This window comes from Rhinopithecus bieti, unplaced genomic scaffold (assembly GCF_001698545.2).
Source record: "Rhinopithecus bieti isolate Rb0 unplaced genomic scaffold, ASM169854v2 scaffold_32092, whole genome shotgun sequence".
NCBI classification, from domain to species: Eukaryota; Metazoa; Chordata; class Mammalia; order Primates; family Cercopithecidae; genus Rhinopithecus; species Rhinopithecus bieti.
Genome location: NW_016813944.1, coordinates 422,963 through 450,513, shown reverse-complemented (window position 1 = coordinate 450,513; position 27,551 = coordinate 422,963). Strand labels below are relative to the sequence as shown.

Below are 27,551 nucleotides of genomic sequence, written 5' to 3'. Positions count from 1 at the left end.
CTGTAATACTTTGATGTCGCCTGAGGTCAAAGACTGAAGTTCAGGTTCTTTCTTGGTGTAATGCCAGTTTTCCATCCTCTTTATGCCAGACTCTGCATTGTTTTTCTAATTTATACAATAAAATGCTGTTTGTTGAAATAAGATCACTAGAGGGTTTGTGGGAGCCCCTCAAACACTTCATTCATTTTTAATGGGGTACTTGACATCCCACAAAGTTCACACACATGAGGAAGAGATTGCACAGTGCAAACTGGTGAAAAAAATCCATTGTCTATCCCTCCAGGAGCATGCTGATAACATGAGGTGACTAGTGCATAGTATATTTCATAGGACAGCTCTGTAAATGGTCATGCCTTTTAGCACAAAACAAATTAAAACATAATCATAACCCCAGTACCACTGTTATCACTGGGTGGCATTCTTCATGATTAAATGTATATCACATTCTTTCTAGGCATGCCAGGGTAAAAGCTGCCAAATTCACAATGGCAATTTATTTCAAGTTTTCAAAATAAAAGTGATGTACCAAAAACTTTTTTTAATGTATCAACTTTTTATTTTTTCCCATGCACTTATTTGATGCACTGTTTATTAGCAAAATTGACATTGCCCTTGGATGTCCATAACACTGGCTATAAAATGGGGTAATTATATCTAGTTGACAACATATCTAAAAGGTTAAATATTTTAGCTACACTTTGAAAATTTACATGGTTTGAATGTGCTAATTTTTGTAATATTGTCTCAGAGGTTCATTTTGTTTTTTTTGGAATTTTGTTTTCTTTCCAACTTTTATTTTAGGTTCAGGGGGTACATGTGCAGGTTTGTTACATGGGTAAATCGTGTGTCATGGGGGTTTGGTGTACAGATTATTTCATCACCCAGGTAATGAGCAAAGTACTCAATAGGTAGTTTTTCAGTCCTCACCCACTCCTGCACTCCACCCTCAAACAGGCTCCAGTGTTTATTGTTTCCTTCTTGTGTCCATGTATATTCATCATTTAGCTCCCACTTATAAGTTAGAACATTCAGTATTTATTTTTCTATTCCTGCATTGATTCATTTATGATAATGGCCTCCAACTCCACCCATGTTGCTACAAAGAACAGGATTTCATTCCTTTTTATGGCTGCATAGTATTCCTTCATGTATATGTAATGCATTTTCTTTATCCAGTCTACCATTGATGGGCATTTAGATCGATTCCATGTCTTTGTTATTGTGAATAGTGTTGCAATGTGCATGTGTTTTTATGGTAAAACAATTTATATTCCTTTGGGTATATACCTAGTAATGGGATTGCTGGGTCAAATGGTAGTTCTGTTGTAAGTTCTTTGAGACATCTCCAAACTGCTTTCCACAGTAGCTGAACTAATTTACATTCCCAACAGCAGGGTATAAGCATTCCCTTTCCTCCACTACCTCACCAGCATCTGTTATTTCTTTGCTTTTTAATAATAGCCTTTCTGGCTGGTGTGAAATGGTGTCTCACTGTGGTTTTGATTTGCATTTCTCTAACGATTAGTGATGTTGAGCATTTTTTCATAGGCTTATTGGCCACATGTATGTCTTCCTTTGAGAAGTGTCTATTCATGTCCTATGCCCATTTTTTTAATTGGGGTTGTTTGTTTTTTTCCTTGTTAATTTATTTAAGTTCCCTATAGATTCTGGATAGTAGACCTTTGTTGGGCGCATAATTTGTAAATATTTTCTCCCATTCTGTAGGTTGTCTGTTTACTCAGTTGATAATTTCTTTTGATGTGCAGAAGCTCTTTAGTTTAATTAGGTCCCATTTATCTATTTTTTGTTGTTGTTGTTGCAACTGCTTTTGGAGTCTTTGTCATGAAATCTTTGCCAGGGTCTATTTCCAGAATGGTATTTCCTAGGGTTTCTTATAGGGTTTTTATAGTTTTAGGTTTTACATTTAAGTCTTTAATCCATCTTGGCTTAATTTTTGCATATGGTAAAAGGGAGGGATCCAGTTTCAATCTTCTGTATATGGCTAGCCAGTTATCCCAGCATCATATATTGAATAGAAAGTCCTTTCCCTATTGGTTGTTTTCATTGACCTTGTTGAAGATCAGTTAGTTAGGTGTACAGTTTTATTTCTAGATTCTTTAACCTGTTGGTCTATGTGTCTATGTACCAGTACCATGCTGCTTTGGGTACTATAGCCTTGTAGTACAGTCTGAAGTTGGGTAGTGTGCCTCTGGTTTTTGTTGTTGTTTGGGTTTTTTGTTTTTGTCCGTTTATTTTGCTCAGAATTGCTTTGGTGTTCAGGCTCCTTTTGGTTCCACATGAATTTTAGAATAGTTTTTTTTTTTTTAATTCTATAAAAAATATCATTGGTAGTTTGATAGAAATAGCACTGAATCTGTAAATTGCTTTGGGCAGTGTGGCCATTTAACAATATTGATTATTCCTATCCATGAGCATGAAATGTTTTTCCATTTGTTTGTCTTCTCTCGATTTCTTTCACCAGTGTTTCGCAATTCTCGTAGAGATCTTTTACCTCTCTGGTTAGCTGTATTCCAGGCATTTTATTTTTTTGTGGCTATGGTGAATGAGATTGTGGTCCTGACTTGGCTCTCATCTTGGACATTGTTGGTATATAGAGATGCAACTGATTTTTCTGCATTGATTTTGTATCCTGAAACTTTGCTAAAGTTGTTTATAGGTCTAGGAGCCTTTGGGCAGAGACTATGGGGTTTTCTAGGTATCAAATCATGTCATCTTCACAGAAGGAGTTTAATTTCCTCTCTTCCTGTTTAGATGCCTTTTCTTTCTCTTACCTGATTGCTCTGGCTAGGACTTCCAGTACTATGTTGAATAGGACACATTCTTACCTTGTTCTGGTTCTCAAGGGGAATACTTCCAGCTTTTGCCCATTCAGTGTGATGTTGGCTGTGGATTTGTCATAGATGGCTCTCATTATTTTGAGATATATTTCTGTGATGTCTTGTTTGTTTAGGGTTTTTAACATGAAGGGAAGTTGAATTGTATCAAAAGCCTTTCTGCATCTATTGAGATGATCATGTGGTTTTTGTTTTTAGTTCTGTTATATTCAGTTACAAGTCAAATCATTATGGAATGTCCAAATATTCTCCCAACACTCTAGTTTAATGGTGTTGAATATCATTCAAAATAAATAGGCCATTTCCTAAATGTTTTGAAATCTATTCTTAAGGTTTCAATTTACTGTAAAGAAACCTAATATATGAAAAGCCAGATTTACAGAAAGGATAAATTGGAGAGGGGATGTTATTTACATTTTCTTATGGAGTTTACCACAGGATTCCTTCACAGCAAATCCCTGTGATGAAATGGAGAACCCACGACTCTCAAATGGGGTTCCTACCCCTAAGTGCTTTGAGGAGTTTTCTTCTGTCAGCTTTTGAGGGATCAAAGAAAAGGATTTATTACTTTGGCAAAGAGTGAACTTTTCTCAGTCTTTCCTCTCTGACTGCCAGGATCTGCATTTAAGAGCACGTCCAAGAGTCTGAAGCAGGTAAGCCACCAATCTTTGCACTCTGTGTGAGGAAGGGCACCATTGTCAGTTTTCCACAACCTCGGGTCTTCTGTTCTCAGCCTTAGGTAAGAGGTATTCCTTTCTCAGTCAGTGGCCTCACCAGCATTACCAGGGCCAAGACTTTCTCATGGTGTTAGGTACACACCTTCTTCTCAATGTAGTCTACACCTCATGGAAAGAATATGAGTGTTGGATTCTGAATCCCAATCCTGGATCCACCATTTAATAGCCAAGTGACTTCAATATTCTAGAGCTCCCATTTTTCCATTAATAATGGGGGTGACAATATCCAACTCATTGCAAAGTGGGAGGTTAAATGTTGGTAAACCATCCAGTGTTGGGCCTCATATGTAACAGATTAACAAATGGAAGCTTTAATGATGATAGCAATTATCCTGGATGTTTCCTAAAGGTCTCTTCTTTCTCTTGTCCAGTTTTGTTTGCTTGCTTCCTTGTTTTCTTATCTGCTTTTAATCTTCTTCTAGTAGGCTTTCAGTTGATCTAGAGGTCCTTTCTCTTAGCCTGCATTTACCCACATGTCTTACTCTCCTTCTTCCCCAGCTAGCTCAGTGGGTCAGAATTCCCATCCTCCTCAACAGAAATCATCACTACCTTTTCCTAAACCCCATCTGGAGCCAGACACTATTTTCATAGAACAATAGTACATCTGCTTGTCATTACAGTTCAGCTCCCCTGGCCACAGCCAGGCTGAACAGGATGCCAAACCCACAATGACTTCTCAGGAAAAGGGACACTGTCAAAGTTTCTCTCTACATTGAAAATAAAATTTGATTTATAAAACCTTCACTACACAGGTAACTTTCAGGAACAAGTCTGTGGTTCTTGAAAGGTAACGCTCATAGGTTTAAAAAGAAGTTCTAAACAATATTTGTCCTTATACTGAGCCTTTGCCTGGATAGGAAAGGGGACAGGAATAAAGGTAACTAACATTTATTGTCTATTTTGTGCCTTAGTGCTGTGCTAAGTGTTTTGCAACCATTATGTTATTTAATTTTCATAACTATCCTCATAAAATAAGGATAATTATCCTCACTTTACAGTGAGAAAACTGAGATTCCACCAGGTTAGCCTAAGGAATAAAGCTAGTCAGTGGCAGAGCCAAGACAGAAATTCAAACCTGTCTCACCAATACAGAATGATATCTCATGACAGAGAATACTTCATGACATATAAGACACAATAAAACACGTTCTTTCCGCTGGCTTAAATATTTTACCTGGTACTTTGGATCACTGGAGGCTGAAGACCCTCTTATAGGCAGCAGTGAGAACACTGACACCTTCGGCATGCAGGTGGCTGCAATACTCTGGGGTTGCATCAAGTCTTAAGGATCAGTCTGATCCTTTCTCATTGCAGAAAGCTCCTAATCACCTGGTTGGGAGATTTTTGATTTATCCCTTATAGTCATACAGAAAGCACTAAACCTGCTGACTACAAATTAATCCTCTTTTCCTAGAACTGTGCATGGACAAAGGCATGGAAAGACGATGGCCTCCACCATTCAGAAGTGGACAGGCAACAGACCAGCTGGGCAGTGGCCCAGGACTCCACCCTTTTCTGAGTACTATAGCATGATTGGAAGCTCAAATTCCACTGGAAATATAACCTGAGAGTGTAGAAAATTATATTTATCAGGCCTCCTCTCAGGGAGTGTATGCGGTGGAAAGGGATGTTTTAATAATCTTCTTGGCATAAGAGAAAGAGACTGCCAAAGGGTGTGATAATGTTATGGCTGATGAGCCCTCAACTGTGTTCTAAAGAGGTAAGGTCAGGATGACAACAGGGCTCTTCTTTGGTAGGGTGAGGTCTGTATATCTGGATCCAGAGCTGGACTACACAGGACAGGCTGAGCACTGTCACCCAGCATTTGTTCACTCATTTATTCATTCATTCATTCAGTCAACACATATGTTTTGAGTGATTACTATTAATATATGTTCTATTTGAGGTACTGGGGATAAAGCAGTACACAAAACGACAAAAAAAGGACCTCAGTCTGTTTTTTTTTTTTTTTTTTTTGAGGTTTTCACATTTTTTTTCCAGCTTTATTGAGATATTTATGCTAAATAAATATTGAAAAGACTTAAACTTATCTCATGGCCCCAACTAAGCAAAATGCACAATGCCCTTCATGTTATAGACTAAAAATGACCGACATAATATAACCAGCAATGTTTTCAAAACGGTTGAAATTGAAAGACAGGCTATCCCAGGTATCAGAAATGCAAAGGAAACATAAAACTGAAGTGGTAACAGTGGCCCAGGGAGGAGACTGGAATAACTACAGGGCCTCATCTGTTAAGTGGTAGGTTTTTAGTATGATGAGTGTCAAGAGGCATGGCCTTGGGCTTATGTGAAATAGAGAGCCAGAACTGAAACTCCTAAATAAAGCCGATATGTCAAAGTTACATACCCACAATGAAAGGAACTAAAGCATCTGTGCATCAGACCAGGGAAGTGACACATAAGCAAGGAGTGTGTCTCTTCCTAGGGATTTTGGGTGAAAAATCAAAAACCCAGGCCCGTGCTTTGCCCAGGTTGGGAGTCCAAATTTATGCCAAAATATGCTAGAAATTAATACAAAAACTGGTTCCAGACTGGCACATAGCAGAAGCAAATCCAAACCATTCTCTAGGGCACACAGACTTTATAGAAAACAACCCTGCTGAAGATGAGCTCACAAAGCACATGCAGAAATAATCTACATTGACAGAGAATGAGTCAACAGACCTAAAAACTGGGAGAATTAGCAGGCCCAGAGTTGAGATAGTAAAATAATGTGGAAGAGTCTATAAAATAAGAATGTTTTTAAAGATTAAAGAGAGGAATGAGTTAAAGCTATAAGAAAAATACTGAATACTATGGGGAGAAAGTTAAGATGATCAGTTTGTTGGTGTGTCAAATGACTAACCTGTCATGAATACCAGAATATTTACCTACCTTGAGTGCCCACATGTCTGAGTTTAACTCTGCTTCCATTTTATGGCTCTGTAATTCCATGTTACATTTAGAAAAGAACTATGCAGCAACACAAAAAGCAGAATTAGGAGTATTTTATTAATGTTTAAAAACTCAATTCAATATATTCGTCTTTCCTTTGAATAACAGAGGACACTAAGAAACAAAGACATCGATGGCATTTATCCTATTGTGAGTCAGAATGAAGGTTGTTTTTAAAACAAATAACTCCCAAAATACAGAGGTTTAAATAGGGTACATATTTCTTCCACTCCTAAATAATAGTCGGGCAAGCCTATCTTGGCAGGGCAGCTCTGCTCCACCAGGTCATTCAAGGATTCAGGTTCCTTCCATCTCATTTCTCTACTATGCCCCAAGGCATTTTACTTAATCTTCATGTCAAAGCTGGGTCTCAAAAGGGCTCTGTTTCACTTCAGACCAGATCAAATGGGAGCACAGTCCTGTTTTTTAGGCTAAGGTGTGGAAATGGCACATACTGCTTCCACTATCATTGCTTGGCCTGACCTCAGTGACATGGCCTCCTCCAATTAAAAGTGTACCTGGAAAATATAGCTTTTAGCTGAGTAATCATGTGTCCAGACAAAATTCTATTACTCTGTAAGAAGGGGAAAATGAATTTGTCAATCATCTAACAGTGTGTCAAATCTGTAATTCTAGCAAATATTGGGGACGAAGTAGTTAACTAAGTTTTTAAAAATATATGTTTTAGCCTATCAGTCAATCACAACTCTTTTTCAAAGTCCTGCTATTAGCTCAGCATTGTGAGTAGAAGAAACCAAAAAATGAGGTGGTAATATAAATAGAAAAGACTATTCACATACATTCATTGAAATATAATTTTTTAAAGTATGCAATTAAGTGCTTAATTATAAAAATCCATTTCTAATTCGAGGTCTATATTTTCTTCCACACTCTTCCAACATGATACTTTCACATGTGACTTTTCCTAAAATTTGTTCCATATGACACCCCCAAGCCAGAAAGCGGAAAGTCACACTGACTTCTCTCTCTCTCTTCCCCCCACCCCATAATCAGAATGTCATCCATTTCTATTGGTTCTACCAACAAAATTCCCACTCATCTCTCCTCTTCTTTTCTAGCTCAAGCTCTTATAATTATTTCTTGCAAGGATTATTGCACAGATCTTAAAAACTTCCATTCTCTCTCCCCTTCTAACTATCCTGTATATTGTTTTTTAAGTGATCTTTCTAAAACAGGTTTATCCATATGTCTATCTATTGTCTACTTTGTGCCAGGCACTGTCCTAGGTGTTTGAGATTCAGCAATAAACAAAACAGATAAAGATGCCCTCATGAAGCTTACGTTTTAGTAGAGGGAGATGAAGAATAAATGATATACAAAGTAAATGAGTACATTATGAAAATATGTTAGAAGGTGATAAACATCATGGAAAAAGGAAAAAGTAGAGCAGAGTAAGAGGGATTGAGAGTGTTGATGCGGGGAGGGGGATGGCTGGCCAGGACTCAGACTTATTGATCAGAAAGTTCATTAAATGAGAAGATAACACTTAAGCCAAGAAGAAGAAGGGAGTTGGCCATGAAGATCTAAGCACAGAGAATTTTAAGAGGTATGGCTGAATTGAAGATATGTGGTAGGAGCCCTACCATCATGTTCCAGAAACAGAAAGAAGGCCAGTGAGGTTGGAACAAAATAAGCCACTGTAGACAGTAATGGGATCAGAGAGGATTGCAAGGACTTTGGTGTTCACTTTGTATCATGAGACAACATTGGAAGTTTTTGAACAGAGGAGTGACATAATCTGACTTAAGTGTTTAAAAAGACCACTCTGTTGTACTGAGAGTAGATTATTGGCCAGGTGTGGTGGCTCATTCCTGTAATTCCAGCACTTTGGGAGGCCAAGGGGGAGGATCACTTGAGGTCAGGAGTTTGGGAATAGATTATTGGAGGAGGGGATGGAGAGGGAGAAGGAAGGGTAGAAGTAGGTGGCCCAGTTAGGAAGCTATATTGCAGGCAAGAGGTGATGGAGGTTTCTACAAGGGTAATAATGGTGAATGACTCTGTTATAATATATTTTGAAAGCAGATCCAACAGGATTTGATGTAGGATATAAGAGCAAGAGAGAAGTCAAAGATAACATCATGGCATTTGGGGCTAAGGAAAGAAAAGATGGAACACACTGCCATTAGCTGAAATGGGAGACTGAGAGAAGAGCTATGTGGAGTTTGCAGGGGGGTCAGGAGTTTCGTTTTAGAATAATAAGCTTGAGATGTCTATTTGGCATCTAAGTGAGAATGCCAAGTAAGCAGCTGGATATATACACCTGCAGTTCAGGCAGGTCTGGCCTGAAGATAAGATAAAAAATGCAGTAATTGCATATGTGCAGGCACTGTGCTAAGCATTCTACATACGTAACTTATTTAATCCTCACAACAACCCCAAGAGGTAGCAGGAAATATTATCATCTCTTATTTCACAGGTTGGGAAACTGAACCACATAGAGGTTAAGGAACTTACCTGAGGTCACAAGAACAGTTTGTGGAAGAGCCATGATTTGAATGCAGGAATATAAGTACCAGAATGCATGCTTTGAGCTACAATGCTACAGCACAGGCAATATTAATAAACTTAGGAGTCTTTAGCATGTGAATGATATTTAGTTATGAGTCCAGGTGAGATCACCAAGGGAATATAACAGAGAAAAGAGAGTCTGAGGAATTTGTTTAAAAGTAATATGGAGTGGATGGAGGGAAGTAGGTAGGAGAATAGATGAGTAAGGTTGGCTCTGAGTAGATAAATACTGAAGCTGGGAAATGGGCACAAGGAGTTTCATTATACTTTGCTGTCTAATATGTGTATGGCTAAAATTTTGCATAATGACAGGAGAAAAACAAAGACAGAGGGATGAGGAGGAACTATCAAAGGAGGCCAAGAAAGAGCACCATTGAAACAGGAAGAAAACCAGGAGCATGCTATCCTGGAAATCAAGTGTCCCGATTGTCTATTGCTGCATAACACACCCCCAAAAATCTATGGCTTAAAAATATAACAATTATACACAGTATAGAGATTCCTCAAAAAACTAAAAGTAGAACTGTCCAGCAATCCAACTTCTGGGTTTATATCCAAAGGGATTGAAATCAATATGTCAAAGAGATACCTGCACTCTCATGTTCATCACGGCACTATTCACACTAACCAAATTACGGAATCAACCTAAATGTCCATCAGTAGATGAATGGATAAAGAAAATGTGGTACATAGACACAATGGAATACTATTCAGCCTTTAAAAAGAAGGAAATCCTGTCATTTGCAACAACATGGATGAAACCAGAGGACATTATGCTAGATGAAATAAGCCAGGCACAGAAAGACAAATGCTGCTTGATGTCATGTATATGTGGAATCTAAAAAAATCAAACTCATAGAAGTAGAAGAGCAGAATGGTGGTTACCAGAGGCAGGAGGTGGAGAGAGGGGAAATGGAGCTGCCAGTCAAAGGGTACCAAGTATCAGTTATACAGAAGGAATACGTTCTGGAGGTCTATTGTGCAGCATGACCACTATAGTTAATAATAATGTATTGTATTCTTGAAAATTGCTAAGAGAATAGATTTTAAATGTTCATACCACCAAAAAAAAAAAAAAAAAATACATGAGATGATAGATATGTTAATTAGCTTGATTTAATCTATAATGTATACATATACCAAAACATCACAGTTGTGCTCCCTAAATATTATTTGTCGATTAAAATTTTATCTAAAATAACCACCATTTATTTTATTCAGAAATCTGCAATTTAAGCAGGGCTCAGCAGGACCTCTCATCTCTGCTCCTGTAGCATTGACCATCAGCTGGGGTGACTCTCCTGGGCCTGAGGATGCCTCTCTAAAGTGGTTCATGTACGTGGCTGGCAGGCACCAGCTGGGGGCTCAGCCAAGGCAGGCCTATCTCTAATCTTCGGTTAATCCCCAGATTGACTAAAGATAAGTAGTGCAAACAAGAATTACTTGAAACTTCTTCAAGCATGTGCCTTACTCTCAACTGACAAATGACCCTTCAGAGAACACTAAGAAAGGTTCCTCTCATGCTGGAACTGTTTCCTTTACAGCAATGACAGGAAGTTAGGAGAAAACATTTGTTATTTAGGTATTTGTCAATGCCAGGAGAACCCCCTGAACTTTACACCAGAAAAACAAACAAACAAAAAACTCTGAATGTGTTGTTGTTTCTTTTCTAATAAATTTCATTATGTATATTTGGGGCTTAGGATATATTATGGGGCACATATAGATAGTGAAATTGTTACTATAGTGAAAACAATACATATCTATCATCTCACGTAGTTACTCTGCATGTGTGTGACAAAAGCAGCTAAAATCTACTTATTTAACAAAAATCCCTAATACAATTTTATTAACTATAGTCTTCATGTATCACATGATCTCTAGACTTGTTCATCCTATGTATCTGCTATTTTGTATCCTTCGACCTGTATCTCTACATTCTCTCCACCCCTCACCCATGGTAATTGCTGTTTCATTCTCTATCTCTGTATATTTCAGTTTGAGCTTCTCTTTTTTTTTTTGTTTCACATATAAAATAGAGCATGCAATATTTTTCTTTCTGTGTCTGGCTTATTTTACTTAGCATAATGTCCTCAAGCTTCAACCATATTGTGGCAAATGGCAGAACCTCTTTTTAAAGACTGAATAATATTCCAACAACAAATAATATTCCATTGTATACATACACACATATATATATACACACAATGCAATATTATTTATTTACACACATACACACTAAAGTTTGTATTATGGTGTGTGTGTGTATATATATATATGCTTCTGTTATGGTATGTATACATTTATATTGTGGTGCATCTGTGGTGTATGTGTTTATATATATGTATATACATTGTAATTCCTTTATCCTTTCATCCATCTTTGGGTGTTTGGGTTGTTTCCACATCTTGGCTACTGTGAATAATGCTGCAATGAACATGAGAGTACAGATATATTTACGAGGTAGTGATTTCATCTCCTTTGGGTATATACCCAGAAGAGGAATTGCTGGATCATATGGTAGTTCTATTTTTAATTTCTTTAGAAACCTCCATACTGTTTTCCGTAATGGCTGTACCAAAAGACATCTGAATTTTATGGATACCTTTTAGTCACAGCTCCTTCTTGGAACGTCTCCTTTGTAAAATACTTTAAATAGCTGCAAGAAGATCAGGGAGAGGTTGAAAAGATGCATACAAATTCTTGTGTCTCTGACAGAGAATAAGCAAATAGCAGAGATTAGTTTTTCCCTAATCTTCTTCTTCTTCTTTTTTTTTTTTTTTTTTTTTGAGACAGAGTCTCACTCTGTCGCCCAGGCTGGAGTGCAGTGGCTCGTTCTCCGCTCACTGCAAGCTCAGCCTCCCAGGGTTCACGCCATTCTCCTGCCTCAGCCTTCCGAGTAGCTGGGACTACCGGCACCTGCCACCATGCCCGGCTAATTTTTTGTATTTTTAGTAGAGACGAGGTTTCATCGTGTTAGCCAAGATGGTCTCCATCTCCTGACCTCGTGATCCGCCCGTGTTGGCCTCCCAAAGTGCTGGGATTACAGGCATGAGCCACCGCGCCCGGCTTTTCCCTAATCTTTTTACTCATGATTCATAATAGTTTTGTTCATGGGCTTTTCGAAGGTCATCACCATAGGCAGGCTAGCAGTTGTTCCTCGTCAGCATCCTAAGGTAGTGACTACCACTGAAGCCTATCAGAGTTCATGGAGAGTTTTTAACACCAAGACCGGAATTCCAAAATGCTTTGACACTTTAAATCAGGGAAGAGATTGGCATGCCAGGGCTATGTCTCCCCTACTGTATGCCTGACAAGTACAGAAGGCTGGGGGCAGCTGTTCTCAACTCCCCTGAAGATGCTGAGACAAGTGTGGGTCACCCCACATGCCACTGAACATGCAGAGACCGCAGGGCTGTTGCAGAAGAACCAAGGAGGAAACAATTAAAAAACACATAAGGAGAACTGAAAGACAAGTTTCATCTTTATTTGCCCGTTTTTGCTAACTCAAAAGTTCAAGGGGTGCCTGAAGCCATTAGATGTGACAGAGTACATGTTTTTATCATGGTGCAGTAGTTCTGCATGTTTTACCTTTGCCTGTGTTTTACTATTTCAGAATGGATTTGAACAAGTCGGCTTGTCTCTGCGGTGAAAGCCCTCAGGGCATCATCCTCAACATGACCAAAGCCATTGGCTAAGACTTGAAGTGTTTCTCAAACACTCAAAGAACTGAAGTCGGTCTCAGAGGCCGGCATCCTTTCATCCTCTGCCTCCCACTGATGTAACTTAGTCAGATCACAGGTGTGCTAACAAGGCACTTGAAAGCTAACTCTTTGCCACCAATATAAACATACTCCGAGTTGGTTTTTTTTTTTCCTTCACTGCTCCCATCACTTATTAGTTCACCACCATCTTCTTGGCTTCTAGATCTGTCTCCTAATTTTTCTTGATTTTTCTGGTTGCCCTTCCTCATTCTCCTCACAGACTCTTCGTCACTTCTCACACCTCCACCTCCTCATCAGGCCACTTCTCTCTTCGTTCTTCCAGCTCACCCTCCCTCATGGTCTAAGATGATCCTGCTCCCCCTTGACCATCCCTGTGGTAATAGAAACAGTGATCATAGCAGCAGCAGCTACACAGAGTGACAGCACCCATGGAAGCCATAAGTGACAGCACAGCAACACAGTCTTTCACCCCAGTTTCTGTAGAGGCCTTCTACAACATTCCCCGGTCCATGATCTTGCCCCTTCCTATTGCATCTTTCACACTGTTGCCTGAATAATTTTTCAAAAATAGAAATTCCATCATGCCACTCCCTACTTTCAATCTTTTAATGACCCCAGTGGTTTTGGGGCCATTAAAATCTAAATTGGGGATAAAAATCTAAATTCTTAATATGGTATCAAAGCCTGTTCCACCTGGACCTGTCTACCTCGGCCCTCACAGGTGCCCTTCACCATCCCCATCCCAAACAACTTGCATTTTAGCACATACACTATGCTATTTCTCATCTCTGTCTTGGAACCCCTTCTCCTTGCCTCCTACAGGACACCCAACTCTCATGTGTCTACAAACAGCTGATGTTTCCTCTTCAGAAAGACAACTCTCATTCTTCAGGCTAGAGCAGGTGCCTTTCAGGCGTGTTTCCTCTATCACAGCACATTACAACAATAATGCTTATTTTGCTGTTTGTTAATTTTTTCATATCCCTCTTCCTGTGTGCCTAGTACTCAACTGCAAGCATGTTTGAGATACTCAATAAGTATTGCATGAATCAATTATAGCTCAACCATGGATCAATATGTTCACTGCTTTTCTTTTGTCAGTTCCGACTTGCTTCACTTCCACATGTTGCTCCTGTTCTAGCAAGACAGACAGAAAAGTAAGTAGATACTCCTAGTATAATAATCTCAGAGGACTCATGGGCCCTCTAGGCTCACCAGAAATCCCATACTAACAACTATAAACAATGAGGAAACCGACACACACAGGACAAATCAGAGAACATCATTCTTTAGTAACATATAGTGTCAGAGCCTTGTCAGAGCATTTGCATTTATTTGTTTATTCTGAGAGAGACAGGGTCTCACTCTATCACCCAGGCTGGAGTGCAGTGGCACAATCGCAGCTCATTACAGCTTCAAACTCCTGGACTCAGAGATCCTCCCACTTCAGCCTCCCAAGTAGCTGGGACTACACGTGTACACGCCCACGTCTGATTAAATTTTTAATTTTTTGTAGAGATGGGGGTCTCCCCATGTTGTCCATGCTGACCTCAAATTCGTGGGCTCAAGCCCACCTTAGCTTTCCAAAGTACTGGGATTACAGGTGTGAGCCAACGTGCCAGCCCTACAGCATTTGCTTTATAAAACAAGGCTGAAGAGTGCAGAGGCATACTTGCCCTCCAGGATGGTCTGTAGCCCCGTAGGCAGCACCTTTGGATAAAGTTCACTTAGCCAGTTTTGAATCCACCTAATCAAGGGCATGGTGAGATACTTGGTAAAATGCTTTGTGGTAATCCTTTGCTTTACTCTGATATACACCAATCTCATAAAATTTAACAAAAAAATGTTCTCCCTAGCTTTTTATTTCTCTTGACTCAAGAGTCTCTTTCCTGGGGTCCTCTGTGGTCCACAATTTCCTTGGGAAGTTTCCATCTTGTCTTTCTCATCTTGCCACCTTCAATCGGTTCCTCTTCTGCTGCTCCCAGCCCTACTTTCAACAATCTAATTCACAGAGTATGGACCCTCATTTCAGCACCTGCCCTTGGCTCTGTTCACCACTTTCTTTAATTTCATGCCTTTCCTACCATGTTGAGCATTTTTGCCTCATCTCTCCTACCCCTCCCTAGACCAGGCTCTAGCATTGGCTGGCCTTTTTCATCTTCTACTGTGAAAGCACCTGATCTGGTCACCACCCTGTGGTACCCAGGCAGCAGCCTCTAGTTTACCCTGAAATGTCATCACCAAAATGCACACTGACTTCACAACTATGACATTGACTATAGTAAAAAGAGTATGACAGCAACACACAGCACTGGGGTCAGGGTTTCTACATCTCATTTCTCCTTGCAACTGGTACGACCCCTGTATGAGTTAACTGGCTTGATTGTTTAGAGCCATAGTTCTTAAGCTTCTTGTGAGCTGCAGAACCCCTCACTCAGATAAACTCTTAGTGCTAGCAAATAACATTTAAAACGCTGACTGGTTCTGGCTGATGTGGATGTAGAAGTCCAGAGCCTCCTTTGCCTCTCGTTCCCATGACCCTTAGGGATTCTGCAGAGCCCCAAGGTTTGAAAAGCACTGGGGGAGGGTACATTCTTTTTTTTTTTGAGACGGAGTTTCACTCTTGTTGCCCAGGTTGGAGTGCAGTGGCGCGATCTCAGCTCACTGCAACCGGGGGAGGGTACATTCTAATGAAGCCCATATGGCAAGCTCCACACCATTCAGGTTTTGCCATAGGCTATGCAATATCCCAGAAAGCAATGTGACTTCATGGTTATGTGGATAGATCCTAGGAAAGACTGACAGGTTCAAAACCCCATTCCCCCAGTCACTAGCTAAGGTTGATTGGACAATTTACTTAATCTTTCTGTGCCTGAGTTTTCTCATCTGTTGAACAGTGATTATAATGGTTCCTGCCCCTTTGTTTGTTAAGAATATTAAGTGAGTTCACAGCAGAAAGGGCTTAGAAGAATACCCGGCCAGGCGCGGTGGCTCACGCCTGTAATCCCAGCACTTTGGGAGGCTGAGGTGGGCACATTACCTGAGGTCAGGAGTTTGAGACCAGCCTGGCCAACATGGTGAAACCTCGTCTCTACTAAAACTACAAAAATTAGCTGGGCATGGTGGCACATGCCTGTAATCCCGGCTACTTGGGAGGCTGAGGCAGGAGAATTGCTTGAGCCTGGGAGACAGAGGCTGTAGTGAGCCGAGATCATCGCGCCACTACACTCCAGCCTGGCTGGCAAAGTGAGACTCTGTGTCAAAAAAAAAAAAAAAAAAAAAGAATGCCTAGCTGGTCTAGAGAGGTGGTAGACAAATGTTTGCTCATTATCTTCTAAAACCATACACTGTCCTTAAGGAAGACCCAGGGACACAGTGTAAGTGACTCAGCACAGTCTTCCATTACCACAGAACACACCCTGTGGTGGGAGTTAGCACAGTTCTCCTCCTACATGGGGTGTGGCAGACTGGTCCTTTGCAAACTGTGTCTTAGAGTACATAAAGTGGTAGCTCAAGGTCCTAAAAAGGGACATTGACGTCATCCAACAGAATGACTGACTCCACAAAGGAGTTTATTTTCCAAAGTTTACTACAGATTTAGGTAAAGTGAAAGATTATACACAGTGCACAGCTTTTCAATGGAAATGGACTGGGCCATTTGATTAGACTTGTAAATCTAAGGTTAATTGGGAGTTGAGCATTGTAATTCCAGGAAATAGGTTACAGGCATGTTTGTATGTTTCTAATCTGTCCCCTGTTCATAGCTGTAAATATATGACATTAATTTATGATTTTCTTTCTACAGGCTTCACCAGGGTAAACACAAATAAAGAGATTAGTCATTAAACCCAGAAGGAATTTGAGAGCAGGGCGTAAAATTTAAAGAAGGTTATACCCTGAAAAAAAAAATGATGTGAGAATTAAAGGCAACAGAAAATTAGCTGCTAAATCTTTGGGATGATGCAGTTTTACAGGTTGTTTTTAATAATACTTGCTATATTGTACTTTAATCTGTGATCCTGCAAGTTAAGCTAAGAAACTCCCAAGGGAAGAAGGGTAGAGGCCTAAGTAAGGTAAATAGATCTTTCCTAGAAAAACCTTTTCTTTTCTGAGTTTGTGTTTCCTTTATTACTTTTTGCTCATCAAACCTACAGGGAATGTATAAAGTGTGGATATGGACTCTACTTCCAGAATGCCTACTTTCCCGACTAAAATCTGGAATGAGAAGAAAGCTTGGAACTGTGATTCTTAAGGCTCAGCCTGAATCAGATCCCTTCCCAGCCAGCACAGGAAGTGTAGGAACAGCTTTGTCAGCATCTGCATGCACATGACCTTGATGAAAGAGGAAGGAACTGGTAATGATATGGTCCATGACACCTTATCCTCAGTTCCAAAATCCCAAAAGCCCTGCAACCAAAAGTTTTTCATATATTTGACATAAAAACTCCATAGGTGGCCAAAATCTGACCTTTCTGACATGAGGTTCTGCATAGTCACTACTGACCTGAGAATGACGATTCATATTTGTTGTGATCAAAATATTAATGTATTTGCTTATGAGGTGCTGACCCAGACTCTACTAGAAATACTACATATGCAATATATACCATTTTACCTTTCTAACATCTGCAAAGTTCTGAAATCCCAAACCTGTCTGGCGGCCGTGTCCTAAGTGATTTGAGGTCAGAAGAGGTCTGAGAAGACAGGACCCCACTGTGGCTCTGCAGAAGGAAAGTGACAGCAGATCTAGAAGGAAGGTGTACTTCAGATGAACATGAACTCAGAGGGAGCTGTCAGGGGCATCCATTTCAGCCTGAGGACCAGGAAACCAGTGCAATGCATGACACACCAGTCACCAGCCACACTCCTTAACTGACTGCCCATGCCTGCCGGCTGGTACCAGCTGAGGCCCAGGTAAGCACAGAACGGGAGATATTGCCACACCTACCATCCCAGAATCTTCATCTCAGGACCCATGGCAGTATTTTTGCAAGCATCTTTCTTCATTTTTTCTTCTCTTTCACCATCTCTCTACTTAAGTTTCTCTTCCATTCTTCCAAATTCCATACTACTGTCACTCGGAATTCACTGGTGGTGATGGAAAGTCTAGGAAACCTGAAAAGAGCAAAATAAGTTTCCACCCTGGTTATACCTTTTATTATTATTATTATTATTCCGGATTCAGACTGCCTGGGTTCAACGTGTGACTCTACCACTTCCTAGCTATGTGACTGTAAACAAATTATTTCATCTCTTTCTGACTTAATTTCCTTATCCATAAAATAGGGATAATAGGGATAATACAGTTGTCAAGAGGATTAAATGAGCTAATAATATTAATATTACTATTTGAGCTAATATTAAATGAGCAATTATTATTAGCTAATAGAAAGTGCTTGGCATATAGTGAGTGCTTCGTAAACATAAGCTGCTATCATTTTTATATGTGTCTGTAACTGTCTTCTAAATAAATTTCATACACTAACAATGTGTTTTTTTTCCTATAGAATTCTTTACATCCATTTCTTAAGACGGTATCATAATGGCATTTGATGGTCAATAATTACTTGGTAAAGATGAAGATAAAGGAGAAGACAGCAAAGAGATAGATGCACAATCAAAACCTGAGTATAAAGTTCCAACATTGCTTTCATGATATTGCCTACTATAACATTCTGGTGGTGTGCACAGTTTCTCCCTCTCCTCTTTCCTCCTCTAGCTAATTTGTTTTGAAAGCTAAAAAATAAAATGAAAAAAGGGTAATGGAACATTTGATATATAAATCTGAAATAAAACTATCAAGCAGAGACAAATCTTTGAGATAGTTCATATTATATTCACATTTTTGTTTTCAGATTACCTATAAACACTAACGTAAATAAAGTAATAATTGCATTGTCCAGCTAACAACACACTGAGAAGAGTTAATTCTGCATTCAAACTGAAGCCCAATTATTTATGTACGGCAACTAGAAATCTTTCCAATGATATATCCTTCCCTGATATCCCACAAACTGTCCTAGAAGTTACGCCTTGGAGTAGATGTCTCCTGACCTTCCCCAAGACATTTAGAGTAATGCCTGTCCAAATTGGCATTGTGGGCCATCTCTACCAGTTAAATCATAAACTTCATGTACATTTTTAATGTCCCCAACTCGAGAATCCATGGTTGTACTGGGAAGGCTGGGAACCCTATATACTCATCCACTCCTCTCTCACCTACTCTGACTACGGAATTAATGTCAAGACTGATATGACTTTTTTTTTTCAGGGTCAGCCCTAAATGGACCAATCCATATCTGCCTCAGTCAAATTCACCTTCACCCCACTTTATTTATCAAAAAGATATTCACTAAAAAAATGTCCAATTTAAGGAGAAAAAAAGAATCACAGCTAAATGTGGGTTTAAAGCTGGAGAGACTTAAGATTGAAAAACTGCCAGTTCTTACTGCTCACTTACTCACATGAGGGTTTACAGCTCCTGAAATCATGCCAGGGCTTTGAAAATGAAAGCTTGCAGTTAGAAAACGATGGCTCATGACAGCAAGGATCAGTCATGTGACAGGCCAAGCGTTTTCCGTCATTGCCTCCCTCAATCAGACAGAGCTCAGAAATGGAGGTTAATCGGTCAGATAGCATCCACAGAGGCTGAGGGCAGCAGAATCCAGCCGCAGCAATTAATCATTTAATTGCTTTCTGATTCACTTTAAATGTCTTTTAAAAGATATTAAAGAAAACACTATTGAAAGGACATTTTAGACTATTTAATAAAGATCCAATATGCCCTTTGTGAACCAGAAAATAAATGGATCTCTAGCCCAACTCTGTTCAATGTTTTCTTGGGCAACATTTACTTATGCAGAGGAAAGCGTGACAGTCTCTGCTCCCGGTAGGAGAAATAGCACATATAAAAAGCACTTAGGAAGGAAAGCACGGGTATAATAAAAATGGATTTTTTGTTTTGGGGTTTTTGTCTGTTTTTTTGGCTAAAGAGCAGGATGTGTGAGGGGTGAAGAGGAAAGCCTGGAAACCTAGCAGTCTACATTTTAGAGGATCCGGAAGCCAAGATAAGGAGCCCAGACTTGATCTATTAGGCAATGGGAGCCATTGAAGGATTCTGAGTGGAGAAAGCAGCGTGGTTAGGGAATAGCAGGAACTGAGGGACCCAGCGGCCCTGGGTTCTCATTCCAGTTTTGCCCCTCATTAGCTGGCATGAATGTGGGCACATTATATACCTCCTTTTGGTGTCTTCTAAACTGTACAATGGAGGTAATAATACCATTTCCAGGGTTATTGCAAACATTACAAATAACGTATGTGACATAGCAACCCCAGGGCCTGGCATAGAAAGGGTTCCTATTAAATGGTGTTAGCTGTTACTACTGCTGTGCTCTGGGTAGGAAGGTTGAAAGGGAAGAGATGGGAGGAGGGAGAGCTTGGAGGTCCAGGCAAGAGGTCCAGAGGGCCTGGACTGGACAGAGTACAGGCAAGGAGGGCGGCAAAGAGAAACGAGATCAAACAAAGGCAGGATCCAAAAAAATGGAGGTCGAGAAAGACTAACTTGCACAGAACCATTTGACAATGACTGAATGTGAGCAAGGGAGGAAGAGAAGCTGCAGAGACTCCAAGGAAAGGCTGAAGTATCACGCAAGTCAGAAAGACACAAACTTCTACACGGATCCAAAATAAACAGTTATGTCAATAAATGCCAAACTGAGCCTGGATTTCTGGAATGACTACGGAAATAACCCAAACCATATTTATTTTCCTATCTGAATTCTTAATAATAATAGCAACTTTCAAATCTGCAGAGTCAGATGATTTGGGTTATATCATTACTCAGCATCATACACCAGGCAGCTTCTTCTCCCCACACACCTTTGCCAGGGTTCACTTCTTCACCTCACCTCCACTGTGGAAGTCTGGTCATTTCCTGGGGCACTTCAACCAGCTTCATTGTCCTCACTCACTTTACAGGCCTGTCAACACACACGACTGCTGATGCTTTCCTCAGCCTGTGACTGCCTTCCCCACAAAACTCACGTTCACAGATAACAGGTAGAGAAATACCTGGGACTTCAGAACAGCAGTGCAGCAACTAATAACGCATCACACCTGACATTTTCATTAGGTACTGCGTTAGAAGTGTCTTCAAGAAGCAGCTTTAGTAATTTTGTACCACTCTGCTCAGAGGAGATTAATATGACTTACACAGAGGGGCCTAGCCCCTCGCCCAGCACAAGCTTCCATCCTCCTCCAAGTCAGCTGTGGGTTTCAGCCCTGTCAGCTCCATGTAATTCACAAAGGAATCAGTCCACGGATACTGCCCAGCCATGCACGTGCCTGCCAGGACACTCAGGGGAAACTTTACAGTGTGTATAAATAAGCTTTAATATTGTAGTATACCTTTTGGGATACATGTCTAATTTGTTAGAACATGCAGAAGAGCTGACAAACCACTTTGCACCTTTTTGGCAGCCTCTGCTTTGCACAGCTGTCCTGGTGAAACACAGGACCTGGGCTCCTGTCTTCTTCCACTAAAGCTGTTTTTCTTGAACATCTCTGAGAAAACACTGAATATGGTTTGACTTTGTTCCATCATTTATTCCAGGCCAAATGTCCTGCTGACTTATCTGTAATGAATAAGATTGTACTGACAGTGCAACCTGCCCAACTCCAGAGTAACAACACAAAATACAGTGTTTTGTAGGTATTAAAATGTTTTATGCTTTACAAAGAGAAGTGGGATGTGGGGAGGTGATGACAGCATGAGGTCAAAGGTGGTTCACAAGTCAACTCTTCCTAGACGGGAAAGTCTTCCTTCTGAATTCTGCACAGGAAATATTATATTCCTTATCCAGCAGCCCTGGGCACAGGGAAGCGAAGACCCAGCTCTGGCATGGCCAACTCGCCAATGGTGTGCCAGTCTTACTTTTTTTTTTTTGAGATGGAGTCTCGCTTCATTGCCAGGCTAGAGTGCAGTGGCATGATCCCAGCTAACTGCAACCTCTGCCTCCTGGGTTCAAGGGTTCAAGCAATTCTCCTGACTCAGCCTCCAGAGTAGTTGGAACTACAGGCACGCACTACCACACCCAGCTAATTTTTTTTTTTTTTTTTGTATTTTTAGTAGAAATGAGGTTTCACCATGCTGGCCAGGATGGTCTCGATCTCTTGACCTCGTGGTCCACCTGTCTCAGCCTCCCAAAGTGCTGGGATTACAGGCATGAGCCACCACGCCCGGCCCGGTCTTACTCCCTTGGTTCAGATGAATGGAGACTGACAGCCATGGGTACATTTTCTACTTTTTGATCTCTGTGTGTCACAGTAATATTAATGATAAAAAATCTAATATTCATTGAGTGCTACTATTTCTATTTTACTCCTTTGCCACCACCTTATGAGATAAGGTGTTATTATTACTCACACTTAACAGATGAAGAAACTGGGCTTCAGAGAGTATATTAGTCAAAGTTCTCCAGAGAAACAGAATCAATAGAAGGGATAGATAGATAGATAGATAGATAGATAGATAGATAGATAGACAGACAAGAGCAGGGTTATTATGGAAACTGGCTCATGTGATTATGGAGGCTGAGAAGCCCATGATAGGTAGCCTGCAAGCTGGAGAACCAGAGGAGTCAGTGGTATAGCTCAGTCCAAGTCCCAAGGCCTCAGAACCAGTGAAGACAATGATGTAACTCTTGGTCAGAGGCCAAAGGCCTGAGAACCTCGGGGCTGCCTGTTCAAAAGTCCCAGAGTCTGAAGGCCAGAAACCCTGAAGTCCTCATGTACAAGGCAGGAGAAGCTCTGAAAAAGAGAGCAAATTCGCCTTTTCCCTGCCTTTTGGTTCTCTCCAGGCCCTCAGCTGATTTAACGGTGCCCATCCACACTGGGTGAGAGCAGATCTTCCTTTCTCAGTCCACTGACTCAAATGTCAATCTCTCCCAGAAACCACTTCACAGACTTACCCAGAAATAATGCTTTACCAACTGTCTGGGAATCCCTTAACCTAGTTAAGTTGACACCTAAAATTAACCATCACAGAGAGGTAGAAATTTACCCAAGGTGAGATAGCTGGTAACCAAGAAAACTAGAATTCAACCCAGGTCTCTTTCACACCAGAGTTAGATTTAAAAATTACTGTAACTCACTGGAACAATGGCACCCCCAGATTACATTCCAGGAGCATTTACTAGAGAATTCCAGCTTGGTATCTACAATTAAAAAAGAAAAAGCCTCAGTGCTTACTGCTATAAGTTTGACTAGACACACACTTATTAACATAAATGATCTTAACCATTTCAGGAAAAAGCAGATCAACTCTGTGACATTCAGTGACATCCTACTCTATAAAAGGCACACAGCTAATTATCACTAAATGGGGGAGGAGTGTCAAAGAGTAAGATGAGGTCCCTTTCTCAGGGTACCTGCAGCTTAAAAAGATAGACAAGCCCTAAAACCATGCAATTCAAGGTGATATCATGAAAGGCATTGCAAAGGTGGATGAGATTAGTTGGCAAATTAACAATACATAGTAAACGTGCTAGAGTGATTTGGGTGAGGAAGATTTCTTTCCAAGCAGGGGTAGTCAGGGAAGACAAGATCAGAGAGACAGGACTTCAGGTGGGAACTGGAGGAGGGATAGCCCTTGATGAGGCTGGAGATTGCTAGAAAGTGGAAGGGGCATCCAACAGAAGTGAGAATGCCTGGAGTGGGTGAGAGGGAAAATCAATGCCAGGCAGTAAAGGGCATAGCATGTTGGCAAGATCTTATGCAGTAAAAGCCTATGCATCTTTTTTTCTGATCACCAAAATTTGAATTCTCCAAAAGAATATTGAATGAGGTATAATATACTTTATTTTTCATCTAAGAATCTTATTTTGTGTTTTAATTTAAAACTTTTCATCTTCAAATTAATACACCAGGAGATTTTTTAAAATATATTAGTTTCCTCATGTATAAAATTGCTCATTTTGTCTTTAAAGTCTAACAATTTGACTACATGATTTTTCTTGATAATACTGTTTAAACAAACTTCTTCTAGTGGGTAAAAGTCAAATAAATTCACCTAGGTGGATCTTTCAGAAGCAGAGTTTATAAATATGTACAGATATTTATTTACATAATTTATTCACATGCTGGGAAAATTAGCCCCTTCGAGGGAGCTGGTTGTTTTCCCAGTGCATTGACTCTCAGTTCCTGTGTGTTTTCTGATGCCTCTCACCCCACTGCAGGCCAGGCCACTAGGGCATTGGTTTACAAGTGATGCCTTTGGATTCTTTGGCATTACTGATCTTCAAGAAATCGTGGCTCTCCACTCAAAGTCGGCCTTAGCAAGTTCAGAGGGAATGTGTAAAACAGGGGTGTCAGAAAACCTTGGCCTTTTCTTACCCGTGATACTGAAGATAAGGACCACAGATTGGGGATCTAAAAATGAGACAGAAGACTCTTTGCATCAGCTCTCCACACCTAGACCTCCTCTGTGACCTAAAAATATACTGCATATGAAATGCACAGCAATAGAGCAAAACCATAAATTAAAAGTATACATTTATTAAGCACCTATCATGGGCCAGACACTGTGCTAAAAGCTTACCTCCGTGACTTCACTTGATCTTCATAACTACACTGTGAGGGAAGCCCTTGTATTATATTCATCTTACAGATGAATAATGCAGGATAAGAAAGATTAGGGTACCCGAAGACACACAGCCAACGGGAAGGCAGACCTGGGAGTCAGGTCAAGCCTCCTTGTCTCCAGTCTTGTGACCCACTACACCGTGCTTCATTGGAATGCAGAGTGAGCTCCGACAGGTAAAGCACAGGGACACACTGACATAGACTGGGCTGTGTCCTCCCAAATTTTGTATAAAGTCCCAACCCCCAAGGTGACGGTATTTCAAGATAGAGCCTTTAAGGGATCATTGTAGTTAAATGAGGCAATAAGGGTGAGGATTGGTATCCTTGTAAGAAGAGGAGGAGACACCAGGGTTTCTATATTTGCATGCAAATGAGAAAAGACCATGTGAGGACATAGCAAGAAGGCAGCCATCTGCAGGGCAAGGAGAGTGGCCTCAAGAGAAACTAAGTCTGCCATCACCTTGATCTTGGACTTACAGCCTCCAGAGCTGTGAAAAAAAAAAAAAAAAAAAAAAAAAAAAGTTCTGTTGTTTATACCACCAATTCTTTAGTATTTTTCATGGCAGCCCTAACAGACTAATACACATACCTTCTGCTATTTCGCATTTGGCTTCTCTGCCCCAGCTGGGTCTGCCACAGCTACCCTTGATCCTAACTGTCTTATAGGACTCAAAATCTGGAGTAGGAGGTTTCTAAACCAGTGGGCTATTCCATTTGGTTATCATGAAGACCTCTGTTGAAATACTCTGTTGGATCTCAGAACAAGCTGAAGGTGATCTAGGGCAGTGCATTTCAAACTCCCTATGGTGAAGGACCAATTTTCTCTATTCCTTTGTTGACAGATAGGTGATCCTACCTTGCATGTCTGGGTAGGCAGCTCCAGTCACAAGTAACTCACCAAGAAAGTGGAACAACATGCTGTTCCATAGTATTTCCTCATCAGATGCTTGGACTTCTCAGCCAAGCAGTGGCGTGCCGCAAATGTTTAGCACCCGGTTCTTAAGGGTGGGAGGAGTCCTGATTTGTAGCATTTGTCAATTTGCATGATAAAAATACCTCCCATTATGGCTGATTTCAAGCTACCACAGTGAAGTTACTGAGCTGCAAAAATGGGAAGAAATGCCCACGATCTCTCTGGCTCTGGCTCTCTCAACTGGTACCACCCACCTCCTGCACATCATTGTAGCAATGTGCAATGCTATAAAGTTTCTAAATACAGACTGTGGATTTCTGTACTTACCTCCTTGCAGAAGGCAGATCACACTTTGCATAACACTGACCTAAATTGCTTAAGCTCAAGAGTCCCCAGAGAGGCCCCCTAAAGTCCATTAGCTCACTGTTTTATTAGGTAAAATTCTGGCCCGATAAAGTTCATGCAATGTCCATGCAATGCACAGCAATAGAGCAAACCTTAAGGTAATAGTGCACATTTATTAAGCATTTTCAGAAACGGCCCATTTAATCATAATTAGCTATGAAAAATGGCAGGAGCTCAGCTCTGGTCTTCTCTCTTTTTTTTCTTCCTTCCGTCTAGAATTATTATCTTAATGGCCTTCTCCTGTCTCCTCTTTCACATTTTCCCTTCTCTTGTTCTCCCTTCTCTAAAGGATTGTTCTTCCATTTCCTTTGCCTCTTTTCAACAACATAGTCAAGCACAAGCTTCCCATTGGTCTGCTTTCTTTCCCTACAATTTAACTTTATTGTGAGAATGGATCCTACTCTTTGTTATAAGGAGCAATGAGGGGATAAGCCCACTCAAGCAACTCAAGGGTAAAACCCAAAGCAGGCAACAGCTTTAAGGGCCTGTGGGATTAAAGGCAGATAATGGAGTGTTACTTTAGCCCTCTTTATCCTTGCTTTCCCAGAACCAATTCTGCTTTGTTCTGTTTTCTTTTTTTCAAACAGAGCCAGTCATCAGTAGCATAGCCAAGCCCGTGGCTTACAGAAAAGGGATCAACAGCGACCAGAGTGGGGAGTGACCTATGCTGACATCCAGACAAGAGGTAATTAGAGCTGACCTTGGGAGGTGGCCGTGAGAACAGAAACAAAAACACAAATGCGAGCCATAAAGCCACACGTGGAAGTAAAATCAACAAGATTGGGCCACTGATTAGAGATGGAACAGCAAGGGCAAGGGAGGAAGATGGCACAAGGTTTCAATGCTGATGGCAGCCAGATGAGTCATCCTGAAGCTCAGCTTCAATTGAGTTACTCAAATGAGAAAAGGCCTTGCATGGCTGCAAGCCCACTGCACATACAGTAAAGCATAAATTCCTATATAAGGACTGCCGCAATTTTGCATCAATTTATCATCAACCTTGGACTCATTCATTCATTCAGCAAACATTTCTTGAACAGCTACTATGTACTATGCTGGATCAGGAAATTAAAAATCAGGAAAAGGCACAGTTCCTGAGTTTGAGGAGTTCAAGAGCCTGAAAGGGGTATCCTCCAAATAAATCAATACATACATGCACAGCCTCTGTTCACAATGTTCTCTTCACCTGAAATCCCTACTGTTTATTGAGTACCCACTACACGCCAGAGACTGCTCTTGGTCCTGGGGACCCAGTTGGATTACTTCTGCTCATTTCCTAACTAGAGCTGTAGATATATTCATATATTTGTCTGCATAAAGTGCTGAGGTCATGGGGACCACAAGAAGGAGAAGACAGCCAACACCAGACTCTTGGAGTAATGCTTCTATTTCATGAGTTGGGAAAGGGAGAAGAGCCAGAAGTGATCAGAAGAATAACCAGAGAGGGAAGAGAAAAACCAATCACACAAGCTGGAAAGTAGAGAGTTTCAAGAATAAAGGAGAATGTGTTCTGTGTTCAGTACAACAGAAAGGCTAAGAGAGAAGGCTAAGAAAGTCCCCATACAGTCACTCATTTCTGTTAATAGATGGCAAAGATTAATGAATAAACTGACAGAAGAAAAGCTAACGATGCACAATAGAGCAAATGGGTGCTTTACAAAGACTCTGGAGCAGGAATTAGGAAGGTACAGAATTCAGGCAGGTACAGGCAGGAGTGGAAAGGTTGACCTTGGAAAGAAGAGAGAGACTTCTTCCCCAAAAATTAGAAGAAAAAGATAAATGAACATGC

The 27,551-nt window shown here is 40.6% G+C and overlaps 1 long non-coding RNA gene across 6 annotated transcripts in view; it reads right to left on the bottom strand.

Moving 5' to 3' along the window:
• Positions 1 to 27,551, bottom strand: part of LOC108513381 (uncharacterized) — a 288,015-nt gene that overhangs the window by 89,680 nt on the left and 170,784 nt on the right. For all 6 annotated transcript variants that reach the window (XR_001880878.1, XR_001880877.1, XR_001880880.1 and 3 more), the window contains one exon: positions 17,753 to 17,919. This is a non-coding gene — a long non-coding RNA (uncharacterized LOC108513381). The remainder of the gene's footprint in view (positions 1 to 17,752; positions 17,920 to 27,551) is intronic.